Genomic DNA, 15748 nt, shown 5'->3' with positions numbered 1-15748 from the left:
TAACCTCACAAGGTTCAATTTTGCAGCACAGTTTCTTAGATTCATCCACTGAGATATAACTTCCTTAAGAAAAGAATTACTGAAGTGATCTATTGGTTTTCCATAGTGTGCCAAATTCATTCTGGGGCTAATGAAATGACTCATTTGTACCTTAAGGACTTAAATGAGATGGTGACATTGCGGCTTTGAATGTCATCATAAAATTTGTGCTTGACACATCTATTGCCAGGCTTGAGTCGTGCTCGATTCAATACAGTGGGAGCAGAGAGGCAGGAGATGACACCTATCAAACTAACCCAGATGGAGGCTTCAATACTTCCCTCTTCAAGTCGGAGACGCCTTACTGAGTAGGCTAGGCAGTCTTTACTGTCAAACATTGGACAGTCTCCCATTGGTAAATGTAACAATGCAACAGTAAATAGATCATATACGTAATACTTTACATCATCACGGACTATTTCTGAAAGTTGAGAGGGTGTCGGTTTGTTCATGAAGGATACCCAAAAATAAGCACAAGCCTGCGTCCAACATGATGTCAGTTTAATGGTTATGATGCTCACAGTCGCTAATTATGTTGAAATAGTTTCCATCTGTCTGCAGTATGCGATCGAGTATGAGTCAAAGAAGGATGTATGAGTGTAAGTGTGATGTAAGATACTCATCTCTCTCAAACACACACACACACACACACACACACACACACACAGTCGTGTTTCTGTCACTTCAGAGGACAGTACATTGACTTACATTCATTTCCTGAAGCTGAACCTTAACCCAATGTGTTTAAACTGGCTGTGTAAACAAAGTAACAACATGCATGTCCCCACAAAATCAGTAATACAAGTTCACACATACACACACAGTACTGATGAACAATGTGTCCTCTATAGTCTCAGTTCAGAGTGTATTGACATAAAAACAATGTCTTTTCAGCCTTTCAAACATGTTTCTAATATGTCATCACTCAAAATTTATATATGCTACTATTTCTTATTAATTGTCAAGTACAACATGATCAGTCCTGGCGTATCAATGCTGACGGCCTTAAACAATGGCTGTTTATATATCCAGTAGTCTCCATCAACCTGTCATATTTGTTTTATGAAAATCTTCTCTAACAGCTTCATGGAGACACAGTCTGCAACATGTGCTGCAGCATTATAAAAAAAGAGCGAAATAAATGTTTATGGCTGTTTTTAAACAGCCCACAAGAACCAGGGTCTAATTCTGGAAGTAAAAGGAAATACATCTTTCCTCAGAATCGAAAGAAAGTCTACAAAACACTGTACTCCTACGAAAAGGTATTGTTTATATCTTTGGTTGTTGCAACAGTCAGCATGTAGTAGCTGATCTCCATTGGAACTTACACATTTGTACTACACATTTGTTTCTATTTATAATACAAAGCTAGAGGAGTCTGATATAAAAGAAGGAATGGTTTTACAAAAAGAATAACAGAAAACCATTTGGAAGTTCAGGTGATGCTGGTCTGAAAAACACCATTTGGTCCATTTAACTTTGTTTCCAAAAGGAGGGAAGGGAGACACCACCAGTGTAAGACAACTTACTCCGAAAAACAACTTTGTTTTAGTTTTAGTTCAGTTCCTCTTTATTTGTAGTTTCAAGAGTTTCAAGCACTGAATGCTGCAATAAAGAATCTTTGCTTTTTAAAAAAAAGTTTTTAAAGCATTCATTCTAAATATTCAGATCACATCTGTTTGTTTTATAAATGATGTTGTTCTTTTAAATTCAGTTGGATATTTTTTGTATGGCACTGTAACCACTTTTCAGTAAAGAAAAAAAAAGTTCACTTCTGTAAAATATTGTGCAACAGCAGTCTTATTGGGTAAAGTTAAGCAGTAGAGTTGTTTTCTTTTACATACTCCCACCCTTTACAAATGGGAAGCCCAAGAACAAGCTGGAAGCCATCAAATCCAAACATGGGAAGTCCAGTTGGCTGCAAAGCAGACATCCACCATCATCAATATCTGCTTACTTTTAGAGGAGTGGACACATGAAACATGGTGAACTCTTACTGGCAGATGACAACGCAATCAAAATACAATCAGATATAATTTGCAGTCTGTGCAGGTTGATGCCTCTACACTTTCAGTTTGCTAATAATTCTCCTGCGAAATCAAGATGGAAGTCATTATTTGTGAGGAAAAGCTGCACCCAAACAGAAGCACTTCATTTATCTGTTCCACAAACATGAGGACTACAGTGAGTAGGAAAAACCAAGATTCCTGCCCACTGTTGATCACTTTAGTAACAAATTTCATCTGGTTAAATTCAAACAGTGAACATGAAGGGAGCAGACTGTTTCAGACTGGCCTCTCAAAAAACACTTTCCCCCTGGCTTTCAGTTTGGCCAAGACAGATGGCTGTGATGATTCTTGTATATGACCCCTGGACAGGCTACATCTTATACAAAGTCACATACAAACTGTACACCAGGTCCCTTGTTAGTGTCATAGACGACACCAGTTTTCTTGTGAGCAGTCACATCAGGAAAAAGAAGTAGTTTTCACATAGACAAGAAAACAAAACATTACAACAATGGGACAGGGAAGTTGTATGCAGAAATTCAAATATGGTATCAAGCCTCTCCAGAACTTCAAATGAAAGCAACCCAACAGTCCCTTTTCTTCACCAGTGGTGCTGCAGGAATGCTGTTTGCTGTGCATGCACTCAATCATTACTTTTGTGCAATGCATCTAAAGCATTTTATGGGACAAGACTAAGAACATGTCCAAATTACAGAATATTCTGCCTGCAGGTAGCCAGGAACCAAACATTAACCTACTGCCAGGATATGAATGTTGGAAGGCTCCTATCTTTTCAGTTGATATTGTATTTTCCAAATAAATTAGCATTAAATGAAATTACCCAAACTGATTGACACACAGCCGGCCTGGGGTCTTTGGGCCATCTGGGGCCTTAAGTTATCTAGCTGTGGTAATAAGAGTATCCGTCCACATCCAACATGATACAGGTGCATTTCTTCTGAGTTAACTGAGCACTGTGCTGAAGTGACAACAACTTATTTCCTGCAATCTGAACAAGGCTTGTTTGCCTCAGAGCGTGGTTCAGCACCACTGTACTGACTCAGTTGCTAGAAACCCCTTCCTACAAGCACACACTCACACCAGTGATATCACATTAGTTTCTTTTCTCGTAAGACCACTCCCTCAAATTCCCATAATGACTCTGAACATAGTACAATGAAGAGGTGCCAAAAAACGTTTAACATAAATGGTTGTCACCATTGAAGAGCAGGACTGAGTCATCATACAACATGGCAACCGAATAATGATGCTGTTAACTGGAAAAAATGCAAGGCTTGATACTTAGCACTTGATTTTTCCAACAATCAAAGAGTTGCTTTCGTAAGCTGTACCAGGAAAGTGTGTCACAGTAGTTTAATATCCATATTTGTGCAGTGACATTTGACACATTTTAGTAGACTCCTTCAGATGCATTAATGCTGCACACTCCCTACAAAAAAGTCAGCTTTGATCCTTCCTTCCAGAAGAGTGATACAATATGGACATCCACAAAATGATCTTTCACATAATAGATTAGGTAGTGTTGAATTTTCATTACAGATGATGAAAAGCTCACATTAATGCAGAGAATGAATTAGTTTGTCCATTTATCCATTTGTCCCAGCTTCATCCATTTACAACAGTGTATTCCATCAATGCAGAGCCATCTCACAGGATGTTCCATTTAAAAGGGCTGTTATCTTTAACCCCAAAATGACAACTATTACTCCATTATGATAAATCACAGCTGATAACCAGATATGCCAAAGGAAGCAGCATCCTGTCCATGTGAGCCATTTGGACGGAGTGACTATGCTTTTAAGAAAAGCAAAAGGGACAGAGAATAAGGAAAGTCTTTAAGCCAATCTGGGTCTCTGCCAACCTGCCGCTAACCTTTGCTCTTTTGGTTTGGGAGTTAGCTAGTTTCCTTTTTCCTCTGACATCACTCTCCAGGATCCACACAATGATAACATGGCCCCGATTGCATGACATTACTGCTTCCTTGAATGCACGTGGGAGAATTGTGTTAAAAATCCCTCACGACTACAGGCTAACTTCAGTTTCCAGCAAGCACCAGCTGCACAGCTGGTGTCGATGGGAGAGACAGAACGGATACACAAATTCCAGACTGTTATGAGGCAGGGAAATACATTTCCTTGGGCAAGATTTCTCTTACACCCAATGGTGTGTGTCCTTACTATTATGGTATCATATGGCAAATCTTACCCCCTCTAACGCATGCAGCTATATGAGACCATGTGCATGTTGTAGCTGCATATATACATCAATTTAACATTATATCAGAAGATTCTGGCATGCACAGTATTACTTACAAAGCATTTCGCTTCCCTAAAGAGATATATTGGTGCTACTATTTGCAGCACAGCACTACCTTCACACTAGACTCACATTGAAAGGGATTCAGCTTTATTTACAAGTAAATGGATTTAAGTACAAACAAATTGGAGTCATTGCTTGCCAGCTTTAAGAACTGAACCCTCTGTTATCTTTGTAAACTAGCTTTACATTGCAATAAACCTTACTGAGCACTTAAACTCCTGCATTTAATATGTTCAGACCCCCAGGGAGTCTGGTTCTGAAATTTAAAGCAAATTGCTGCTTGATATAAGTGTTTTTTCCCGCCATGTCTCAGATCTTAATTTGTTGTTGTAGCCTATTTCAGAAATATGAGCCAGATACTAAAGTAAAGCACACACAAAGAGGGAAGAAAAAATGCACCTTGTGTGATTTTTCTTTTTTTTTTTTTTTGGTCTGTAATGCAAGCCAGATGTGACCGGGACCATGGAAACAGGTGATGATAGCATTATGCCGGGATTGCAAACAGATGGAGAAGGGCTTTTATAAGAAACTTTTAAAAAATGATTAATTTCATTGTGACAAAAGAGTGTTGTGTCTGCTTGAAGTGTCAGCTGGCTAGCAGGGGTGCTTGTACCACTTCACAGGGACAAATCTGTGGATTAACTTAATTGGGGCTGATCGGTTTCAGTATATCTGGAAAGTTCTAGTGTGTCGTATGTGTTTGCGCATGCATGGCTGTGGCTATCAGTATATTGTTGCAAAACGTTTGTCAAGCTCTTTCACCACAATGTTTTGCCAAATTGAACCCTCCAGTTTCCGCAGCAAGAAGACTCCTCTTGTTTCCCTACCTCGGTAAGTGTACAGGACACAGGTCTGCTTTACATCAGGTGAATATATATCGCTAGGAGAGGAATGTCTCCAGCAATCAGCCTTGATGAAGCGGCTGACGGAGCTGTCCTGGGAGACAGAAGAAAGCCACTGTACGTGTTGGACTGGCCTCAGAGCAGGAGGATACTGTGCAGACCTGCACTGAATGGCAGGCTGGCCACCCCTGAGAGATGGTTATTTAGTGAGCAATTACATCTAGCAGCAGTGAGCGAAGCAATGAGCCCCACAACCCCCCAAAAAATACTGGCTCAAGTGTTCATCTTGTGACCTCATCTCAAGAGGTAAGGTTTTGCATGTGCAAGTGCGAGCTCTCACAACTGATCGTACATCTGCAGTTACATAAAAGCCCAAATGCAGCTAAATCAGGACTGTTGAGTCACAACAACATGTGTGTTTCAGAAGTTGTAAAGTATTTTTTTGTATTAGTTTAGTGGTATTACAGACAGAGTGACTTTAGTGGCTCACAGAAAAATAATTTTAGCATTGACATTTTCCAGACTATCCCTGAAGCTACCACAAGAGAGCACAGCTGGCTGGCTGGCTCCCTCACTGCTGAGTCTCCCTTGTGTCACACACAGGTGTAAAAGCCCAGGCCCTTAGCACAGAATCGTTGCTGTTACAGCTTCAACCAGCCACCCCAAATGGGGCCTCCCATTCTGCCATTTGGGAGAGTGAACTCTCACAGTAATGGACACATAAGAAGGTGACACCTTGGCCCAGCATGGTGCCACTTGACAATGTGACAAATACTGAGCTCTTAAATCATTAAATTACAGAATGAAATGATTTACTAGTCCCTGTAGCAGACAGTGTTACCCAGGGAGCATTAAAGATGCTCTCTGTTTTAGATTTCACACATTCTGTAACATGTTTATGCAGCTGGATTGTTTTATTGGAGCAATTGAATTAAGCTGTGATAAGTGAGCTGAAGTACCAGGCTCAAGGGTACACTAGAAATGCCACACCTGTCAGTGCTCTGGGCTGGACAGGCTTTCTGTTTGCACTGAGAGAAATATCCTGACTTAACATCAAATCTGGCCTTTGAGATTCATATTTCCTGAATTTACACTAGTTTGTAAAAGCTTGGGATTTCTTTATTGGTCTTTATTAAAGCCTATTACCACATTCTTCTAGAATCTTACAAGGCCTGTTACACATATTCATTTTGTTCCCAAGTTTTCCTTCTTACTGGAGCTGTGGATTAAGTGCTACTACGGGTTTTTTTTTTTTTTTTTTAAAGGCAAAGCTTAGTTGCGGCCTGCTCGAGAGGATCAGCTCATTTCCTTCACCACGCAGCACAGTGAGCTGAGAGCAGTGCTTGCCTTGGAAGATCAATGTCTTCTCTTTTGTTGTATCAGTCATGCAGCTTCTGCGTCTCACAATGGCATCGGGGTGGTTGGTGGGGTGGTGGGAAGCCTGATTTGAGAGCACAGAGGACCACCTGACCGCCTACTGGTGCCCAGAGAATACACACACACACACACACACACACACACACACACACACACACACACAAACACACACACACACACACACACACACATACACACACACACACACACACACACACACACAAACTGCTGATTGTGTCTTTATCTGTCTGCTGACAGCAGATTCATTTGAATGTGCTTCATGTCCCCTCCCCCAGCTATAGATCAAGTTAACATGCTTTATTCTACTTTGACATACCCAACCCCACAATCTATGAAGTGTAATTGGCTGTTACATGTCCCAACTAACTGGTCCATGCTCAGAGGATTATTGGAAACACTAACAAACAGACTTCTTTCCTAAGTTTTGTTGAAATGGTGAAGCTGTAATCCATTATTGAGTCTGCACGTTCATTAATTGCAGCTCTATTTCTATTCATAACACTATCCACCCTTATATTTCCATCCACTTCAATAGACATTCAAAAATTCAATTGTCATTCAAATCAAGTCATGCAAATGTTTGGTCTGTTCATGATATATGTCAGATTCTGGGTCTATGGATGTAGATGTTTCATGTTGATCTGTTTACACTTGGGATTTTCATAACTCAAGTTATCTCTGTGGTTGTTAAGAAAAACACTTTTCAGTGTGACTTTTGGACTGGATAAAAAAGTGTTTTTTTTATTTTAATGAAGAGTTTTAAGTTTGTTTTTTTATTGTTTGATAATCACAGCTTCCCATATTTCCACACCTGCGACCCTATGAAAAACAAAGTGTATTTTCTATGTTTATCTTTCTCTCATAGCCTCAAAAGCAGTTAACAAGAATGAAGGGGGACCAGAGCTTAACGTGCGACTGCACATTCTCATTAAAAAGGGGTTACTAAGACAAGATAGAGAAACAAAATAAACAATCACCAGTCGCACCATTCCTCATCCAGAGCAAGAATGTAGAAGCTGTCGGACCGCTGGGATCCAGAGGCCTGTTAGTGATGACACTTCTGATCTATTTTCTCTGCAGCCTCTCAGCCTTGACAAAGTCCAGCATCAGTGGATTTCTTTCTCTCACACTCACACACACATACAAGCCATTTGTTTTGTTAAGTACGTGCTAAATGCTACAAGGTGATTATCAGGAAAGGGGGTGATCTCCTTTTTCTCTAGAAACCAAAGAGTTTTAATAACATCAATAGGAACAATTCAATTTGAGTTCTCAGACCTCCTTAAACTTTACTGAAATTATTCACTGTTGGAAAGTCCACCAGGGAGTCACAATATGCATCATAGCGTCTTTAAACATTTCAATAATCTATGACTAATAAAAATAGGTGCTAGCTCCATTCTTTCTTTAAGAAGACACAAACTGTTTGTTTTAAACAACTGCAGAAGTTAAACATTATTTAATAGGACAAGAAGACATAGCAATTTATAAATACATTTTTTAAATTTATTAATTTGGAAATCACAGATTGTTACTTTCTGACAATCTAATAATTCATTATCCAATAAAATAATTAAGGATTTACATATATTTATAATTTGGTCACAACTTCATTAAGGCTATTTTTTCAGTCACCCACCCGTCCCACTCCCCGACCCCATCCCCAAGCGCTTTCCTTTATGTTTTTTTTACCTCTGAAATCAATGCATGCCAAAGTTCACCGGATGATTCCTTTAATAAACTGGTGGGAATATTAATCTAGATAGATTACCCCTTTTGCCTCGGATGTTTAAAGACATTAGTAGTGCAAGGGAGTCTAGTGCATGAGGCTGCAGCTAAAACAAGGCTCCCAAAGAACCTTTTTCCTTTTTTTTTTTTTGCAAGTGCATTTATTCAGAATTGCCAGCGTTGCTCTTTCTACGGATCTCCAAAAGACTGGTTTTACACTGTCTACACGCATTACTCCCATAGTCTGTTGAAGGCTGATCCTGTCACCCACATCTTTCCTGCAGCCGGGCCACCCAGCCTGGATGTGCCTCCAACATGTCATCCCTCTGTGTGGTCCTTAACAAAAGAGAAACACAGAGACAGAGGGAAGCACAGCAATGCCAACCAAGAGAGAGATGTTTCAAAATATGACAGTGTCATCTCTGGGAAGGGAGCAGAGACAAGAGAAAATAGAAACAGTGAAAGGGAAAAAAATGTGTGAGGAAAAGAAATAAAAACAGAGCCAGAGGTAAGCTCCAGTCCCAGTTATGCTGTAGGTGAATTTAAAAAAAAATAACTCTAAGGAAAAATATATAAAGTACATCATTAAGGGTAAAGTGTAACTTTTAGTAGAGATTACATTTAATTTATTTTACTTATTTATTATTTATCACCAGATAGTGGTTTGGGGAAGTTTAGATTTTTCAAAACTGTCATATTTGGTCATTATTATTTCTCATGTGGTTTTCTGAACACAAAGAAGAGGAAAGTGTCCAAAAAACACAAATGAAAACAAAGTAATATGTGCTGATGAGATAAGAAAGTCACATTTTCACTTCAAAACAAACAAAAGCAACTAGATAAATGATGATGCTGATAAAGACATAAAACATGACTAAATTAGTCACAGTGACATTTAGTCATTATATCCTTGTCATAAATTATGCATTTATTATTAGTCTGAGCCAAAGAACAACAAAGAATTGTCTGAAAGGTTCCAACAAAATACTAAACTTTACGTTAGAGAATAAATAGAGTGTATTAAAAAAAAGATTTACAAACCAGTTACTATAAAGTGACTGCAGTGATGTCAGCTGAAACTGTCATGTAACATATGAAATTTGTGTGGTGCTCTGTCGCACACTTTTGCAATTTTGCCTTTTTGTGCTGATTCCAGTGTACTTTGTGGTGCTTTCTGAATGATTTATGTGTCAGCTGATGGATATTAAATAACCTTCACTGTTTATTTTAAGTTGCATGACTGATAAGAATCACTTCTTCAGCTCAGTTCAAAGATTCGTAGTCATTGACGATGTAGTTAACTTTTTTTCTAAGCTAAATGGTTGCATCATCAAATGCACTTTCGTACATATGGCAGTAAGTGAACGCATCATAGGTCATATGGCTTGACTTCTTTGGCTGATTCTGACAGTTTTCAGTTCAATCTGTTGGTAGCCCAGAAGTACAAAACTAGCCTATATGCAAGTACTGCACATAGCAGACTGTTGTATTAGTAACAACAGAGTTGTATTCAGATTAATATTGTGTCTATTAATATGCTTTAAGAAGGTCACCTACATGAAATCATGGCTCAGCTGACAGCAGCTCTCAGTCAACAGTGGAGCCCAACTGCTAAAAGCTACTGATTCAGTCAGTTCACTTTGAAGATTTGTAACTAAAGATTTGTTAAGATGAACTGTGAGGTAAATATCAAGTAATAATATGCAAACAGGAGTTTGCATATTAGGGGAGGATAGTTGAGTTGAGGGTAAACTGGTGTAAGAAAAAATGTAATGAATGACTGAAACCTAAAGCTACACAACACTGACTGGGTCAACTGCAAAATGTTGAACAAGATACCTTAACAGTCTATGGTATTAGCTAAAGGGCACACATTCTTTACACAACTCCGTTTTTATGCTTACATAAACAAAAAAGGGTAATCCCAGTTGGGCTCAGATGCAGGACAAAAGCAGAAATTAGTAACATATATAGCAGTATGAAGTAGTATGAACATATGCCATTGATTGGCTTGAAAACTGGATGTGGCTTCGACAGAGACAACAAATATAATGAAATAAAGATGGACTCTGTTGTAGCAATCAAACAGCTTACAGTAAGTTGTCCTACAAATACACAGTGAACCCCAAGTAAGTTATCTTGCATTTCAAAATGTACACCGAACATGTTTTTTTTTACAGAACTATTATTGACAATGCAACATTGACAGTGATATAATACTGGAATTAAAGCATTATACATAGTTGTAGTCAAGTTGAACAGACTCCAACACTTAAGTGGCACCAGCAGTTGTAATCTCCACCTGAAGAATTTGTCACTTTCTATACTTATGTGCTCATTCTTTCTCTGTTCACATCCATTTCTGCTTCCCATTTGCTTTTTAGTGCCAGAGTTATCCATTTTTAGGCTTTCAGAGTAAGCGTTGGTGTCTCATGGTTTTGATTGAAGCCTAATAAATTTGTGAGTGTTTGGGTGTCAGCCCAGTACTTATTGATTTGATGGAAAAGTTTCACTTCTCGTGTCTATAAAGTCTATTTCTAGAAACTGCAAGTTGTTGAAATTTGCCTGACTCTCCCAGAAGAGTGAACTGATAGAGAGCATCCATGTTTTGAAGCCTGAATTAATTATAGATGGAAAAGGTTTTTTTTTTTTTATGTGTGTGTGCAATGTGAAATACACTGGCAGACTCAGAGCTTTCTGATTGAATACAGCCTTCAGACTTTCTTGTTAAGTTGGATGATGCTTTGATATGTTAGTATATCTGATGTTAGTAAATAGTGAATCTCTAAATTGGAGCAATAGTGATACTGCAGCACAACCGAAGCTATCTTGTGCTAACACTTCACAGAGTGGTGCACAAAGTAAAATGTCAATATAGGTGTAGCCAATATCACAGCTCTTCATGAAAGCAATATATAGTGTTACATAGGTTATCTAAGGGACTTTACTTGACATGCATGTTAGATTATTTCATCTGATAAAATAAATGTTTTCTATATTTCTGTTTTGTATACGGTAGGTATAATAGTGCATCATCTGCATACAGCAATATTCTTGTCCTCTTTCTCGCTGACATTTATACCAAACATGAATCTGCCTTCTGTTACAACCTAGAGATATATGAGATACATGATAATTGTTTACCCTACTTACATTAACACAGTTGGAGGTAAGAACATTATAGTTAGAAAAGCTAATATTTTAAGCACAAAAAAACATATGTTCTCTCGCAGATAGCTTTGGTTTTATTTACCCAGGCTTTGAAATATCCGTCTGTGAGATTTTTCCTGCCGACCCCATGAAATTGAAGTAAATGTATTTCTGTTGCTCACTTCATTGAAAAATGACACTTCTCAGGAGTTCTTCATAAATGCAGCAGGGCTTGATATATTAAGTCCATTTCAAGTCATGGGCACACTTGTTAAAAAGAACTGAGTGTGATATTTTTTGAAACTTTAGAAGTGGTGGTTTTTGGAACAGACAGTAAGTGTGAAGCAGCCGGCATGGTGTAGCACATACAGGGTTCAAACTCGACAGGTGGTGATGCCACTGGAACCAGAGTATCTCACTTTCAGCTCATTCTTTCCTCCACACCTCCCATGTCTGAATGAGCCAAGCGGCAAAGAAAAGGTTCTGTGCATTATGTGTTTTTCTGGGCAGACTTGGAGGAGTCAATGTAACGGATGGGGATTATTATTAAATGGCACTCTGCTGAGAGAGGAAAGCTCTTAAGGCTGGTTCTCAGTGTGTCTTTGTCTGCTTTTTTTTGTTAACATTATTGTATCATTAATGGGCAGAAAGGCAGAAAGCATTTCAACTTAACATATTACTTCAATGAATAAGGAATTAATTAAGCATTTTAATGTGTGTGTCTTCACTTTTATGTTATTAGGGTCTTCTAGGCTAGGTGAGGTTTACAAAACAACTTCGTTTTTAACTTGCAGACACAAACTTCAAAATGTGTTTAGATGGGACAACTCAGCTTAATCCTCACAACACATGTGAACAGTATGTGTGATAGATAATCACTGCTGCTACGTTACACAATATAACACATATAGTATGTATACATCTAAAGTGATTCAACATGTGGCAAACTCACACACAAGCAACAACATGAGAAAGTGAATGCATGTAAACACTACTGCAAAATCAAGACATTATGGGCGAGCAGCTGGGCGACTTTCAGCCACTAAATGGTGCAGCTCTGGTCTGCAGAGATCCTGCTAATGATCATTCATGTGAACCCCATATCCTGCCCCAAAACCTCCAGCCTATTTATCTTTAGATGGTTTCTCTCTCACACATACAAACTCACACACAAACTCACACCCAAACTCTCTCTCTCACTCACACACACACACACACACACACACACACACACACACACACACACACACACACACACACACACACACACCCCTGCCGTGTCTTTCCTCTTTCAAACATCAGACAGTAAGTACATACAATAAGCATGCATACTCTCTTGAGAAGCCTATTTTCTGTCAGTGCTTACACTGACAAATTAAGCTATCCATATGTTAGTGAACAACAAACTACAAATGCCTGGCCTGCAAGAAACAACAGTGTGTTCCCCATCATTTGTTGTGAAAACAGTTCCTCTGGTGGCCTCCCTGCCCCCAGTCTGTATTTTCCCCACTGTAAATCATGATGAAATGGCTTGCAGGTGTCAGGATTAAAGAATACTCTGAAAGGATTTTGGGCCACAGACACAGTCACAGCTGCTTCTCTCCTTTTGCCAGGTCCTTTATTGCTATTTGTTTTCTGTTTAGGGTGATGGCCTTGTAGTACCAGTGCTGAGTTGGATGCACGAAAGGATCCTCCAAAGGTACCATAGTACATGTAGCTTTGCAATAATTGCTCTGATGTTTGCAGTTATTCAAACATCTCAGCATACCTACGTCATGTTGCTAAACAGCATGTAATTCAGATATTTCTTTGCATGGGTGAACCACTGTCGCCCTGTCACATCTGGTACTGATAAATACCTGTCACACATCAGCAGACAGACGAGCCAATGTAACATGGAACAGTGTCGTCTTAACCCTAACCCTATAATACAATTATATTGTACTCAGCTGTAACTGTTGAGGTCTTGGCACCATTTCCAAAAATAGGTCAGATATGGCAAGAAAGCAGACATGCAAAAAACGTCCTTAATAGTCAAGTATATTTGGAAAAAAACAAGAAGGTAGTGTCTGTTGACCTTCAACCTTGAGCAGCCATACTCACCATAATTGTAAAATTATGAATGAAATTTTGAGTACACTTTTGGATTTACCTCTTTGCTAATTTGGGAAACTGTAAATCATTATTTATCAATCTGCCATGTTGGAATTTATTCCAGCAATGTCACCTCATTCTGACATCCCAACAATTACTAAAGTGTGTACATTGTTATCATAACCCGTAGTATAACCAGTGGCTTGAGCCATTAAAATAAAACCCAAGTTGTAACAAACGTTTTTCTCTAGGTTTTTATTGCTGTGCAGTAAGGCTGGCTGCAGTGTTTTGGACTGCTGTCAGTTACACAGCAGCTGGATGAGTAAATATGTCTATTTTTTTTCTCAGCTGAATGAGAAACAAGCCAGTTTTGATCACGATCATGTGGGAGTTGTCACCATAGAAATACATAACCCTTGTTTGTTAAAGTTGAAGTTAATTCTTTCTGACTTAATAGTGAGCATGCAGCTCACACTGGAAATGACCACATCCACTGATATAGATCTTTCTCACAGCAGACAGTTTGACTTGTCAGGTGTAACTAATAACATTAATGATGGCTCCATTCCATTTAGGTGGCCCAGTAACTAGTGCCAGTGAGCCAGCTTGCACAAAAGCAGAGCCCTGGCACTGGAAAACGTAATGGGAATGCAGCCATCATTAATGTTATTAGTTAAACCTGTGTTTGACAAGTAAAACTGCTGTGAGAAACATATATTAAAAAGGATTAGTGAATAGCTGAATGAACTATATATATAATGTAGTGTGCACTACATCATTTGTAATATCATACACTGTAATCTTGAGGCCTTTGATGACATTTAGATGTCAAAACAAAAAATTTAATCTGATTACATTATGGGATCTCCAAAGAATATTGTGAAAACATAATCATTCTTAATCACTGAGACTTGAAGGAACGTTTCCTTCAAAAGCTCACTGACACCAAAGCAGAGAGGAGATATAATAATATGTGGAGGGAATTTGGGTTAGTATATAGATGTGCCAGTAAAATGAAACTGTCCAGACTGCTGAGTGCAGTTTGTTGGACCACTTGTATATAGTCTAGAGCTGTTCCAAGCACGTACCAGCCTCACTTGACATGCAAGTTTGACGTAAAAATGAGTGTTTACAGTGCCTGCCCTGGTTTTATCACTCTTGGCCAACACAGTTGTAATAATGATTACCTAGCACCTTGAGTCCAAAACCACTACGAGGTATTATATTGTATGAGGCTGTTGAGAAGTGATGAGCACCACTCATGCAAAGCCAAAGGGAAATGGAATTAAAGAGGGTGAGCCAGAAGATTCCTCCTGGATACATTCCTATCAATAAGTGCCTTATGGGCAAAGTTTTGTCTTTTTTTAATATCACACACTTAATAAAGCTGTGTTCTATTTATGTTAAACCCCATTAAACCTGCATGAACCTTATTTTAACACTGAAGCAATTACGTATTGTGAGACAGTTACTTGCACTGCCTAATTGAGCCAATACTGCAGCTCACAGTGCAGCTTCCAGCCTCTTTTAGCTCTTAGTTTTGGTTTTCCATCCCACACAGATTGATGGTTGGTTCCCACAGCTCTAATCAATACTCCATTTAAAACTATAGGCTCAGACATCCAATTGTACACAGGCCTTAACATGGATGTATACTGGTAAAGGACCAGAACAAATCAGGGACCTTGGCTGAACTGTGAACCATCAGAGGCTGAGCCCAGATTCTCCACCAGAAAACATTTAAAAACATACTTCTAAATAGACTTTTTCCATGCATTTTTTTCTTGCATGTGAAGGCTACACATTACTTCAAAATGTGAAAATTGGAAAAGAATTAAGGGTTTGGATCTGATTTACTGTATAATCTGCAGATGAATATTCGAGCCACTCAAATGCCTCAAACCAAAATGAGCATCATATCACATACTACTAATAATAGGCCTACATGATGGAAAATCCTTAAAACCCAAAATACAATGGAGCTTAAGAAAACACCTTCAGTGTTACAGCCCTGAATATGCAGGCCAGGCGACGCCAATGGAACAAATTATGATTTATTAAAGGGAATATGTTAGTTTAAAGGATAATTCTGGTTATATATCAATCTGATTTAATTCCCATAATGTGGTTCTATGGGTCATGCTTAGC

Source organism: Scomber japonicus, chromosome 1, assembly GCF_027409825.1.
Source record: "Scomber japonicus isolate fScoJap1 chromosome 1, fScoJap1.pri, whole genome shotgun sequence".
In the NCBI taxonomy this organism is placed as follows: domain Eukaryota; kingdom Metazoa; phylum Chordata; class Actinopteri; order Scombriformes; family Scombridae; genus Scomber; species Scomber japonicus.
The sequence above is the reverse complement of the archived record's forward strand: the minus strand, read 5'-3'. Positions refer to the sequence as shown.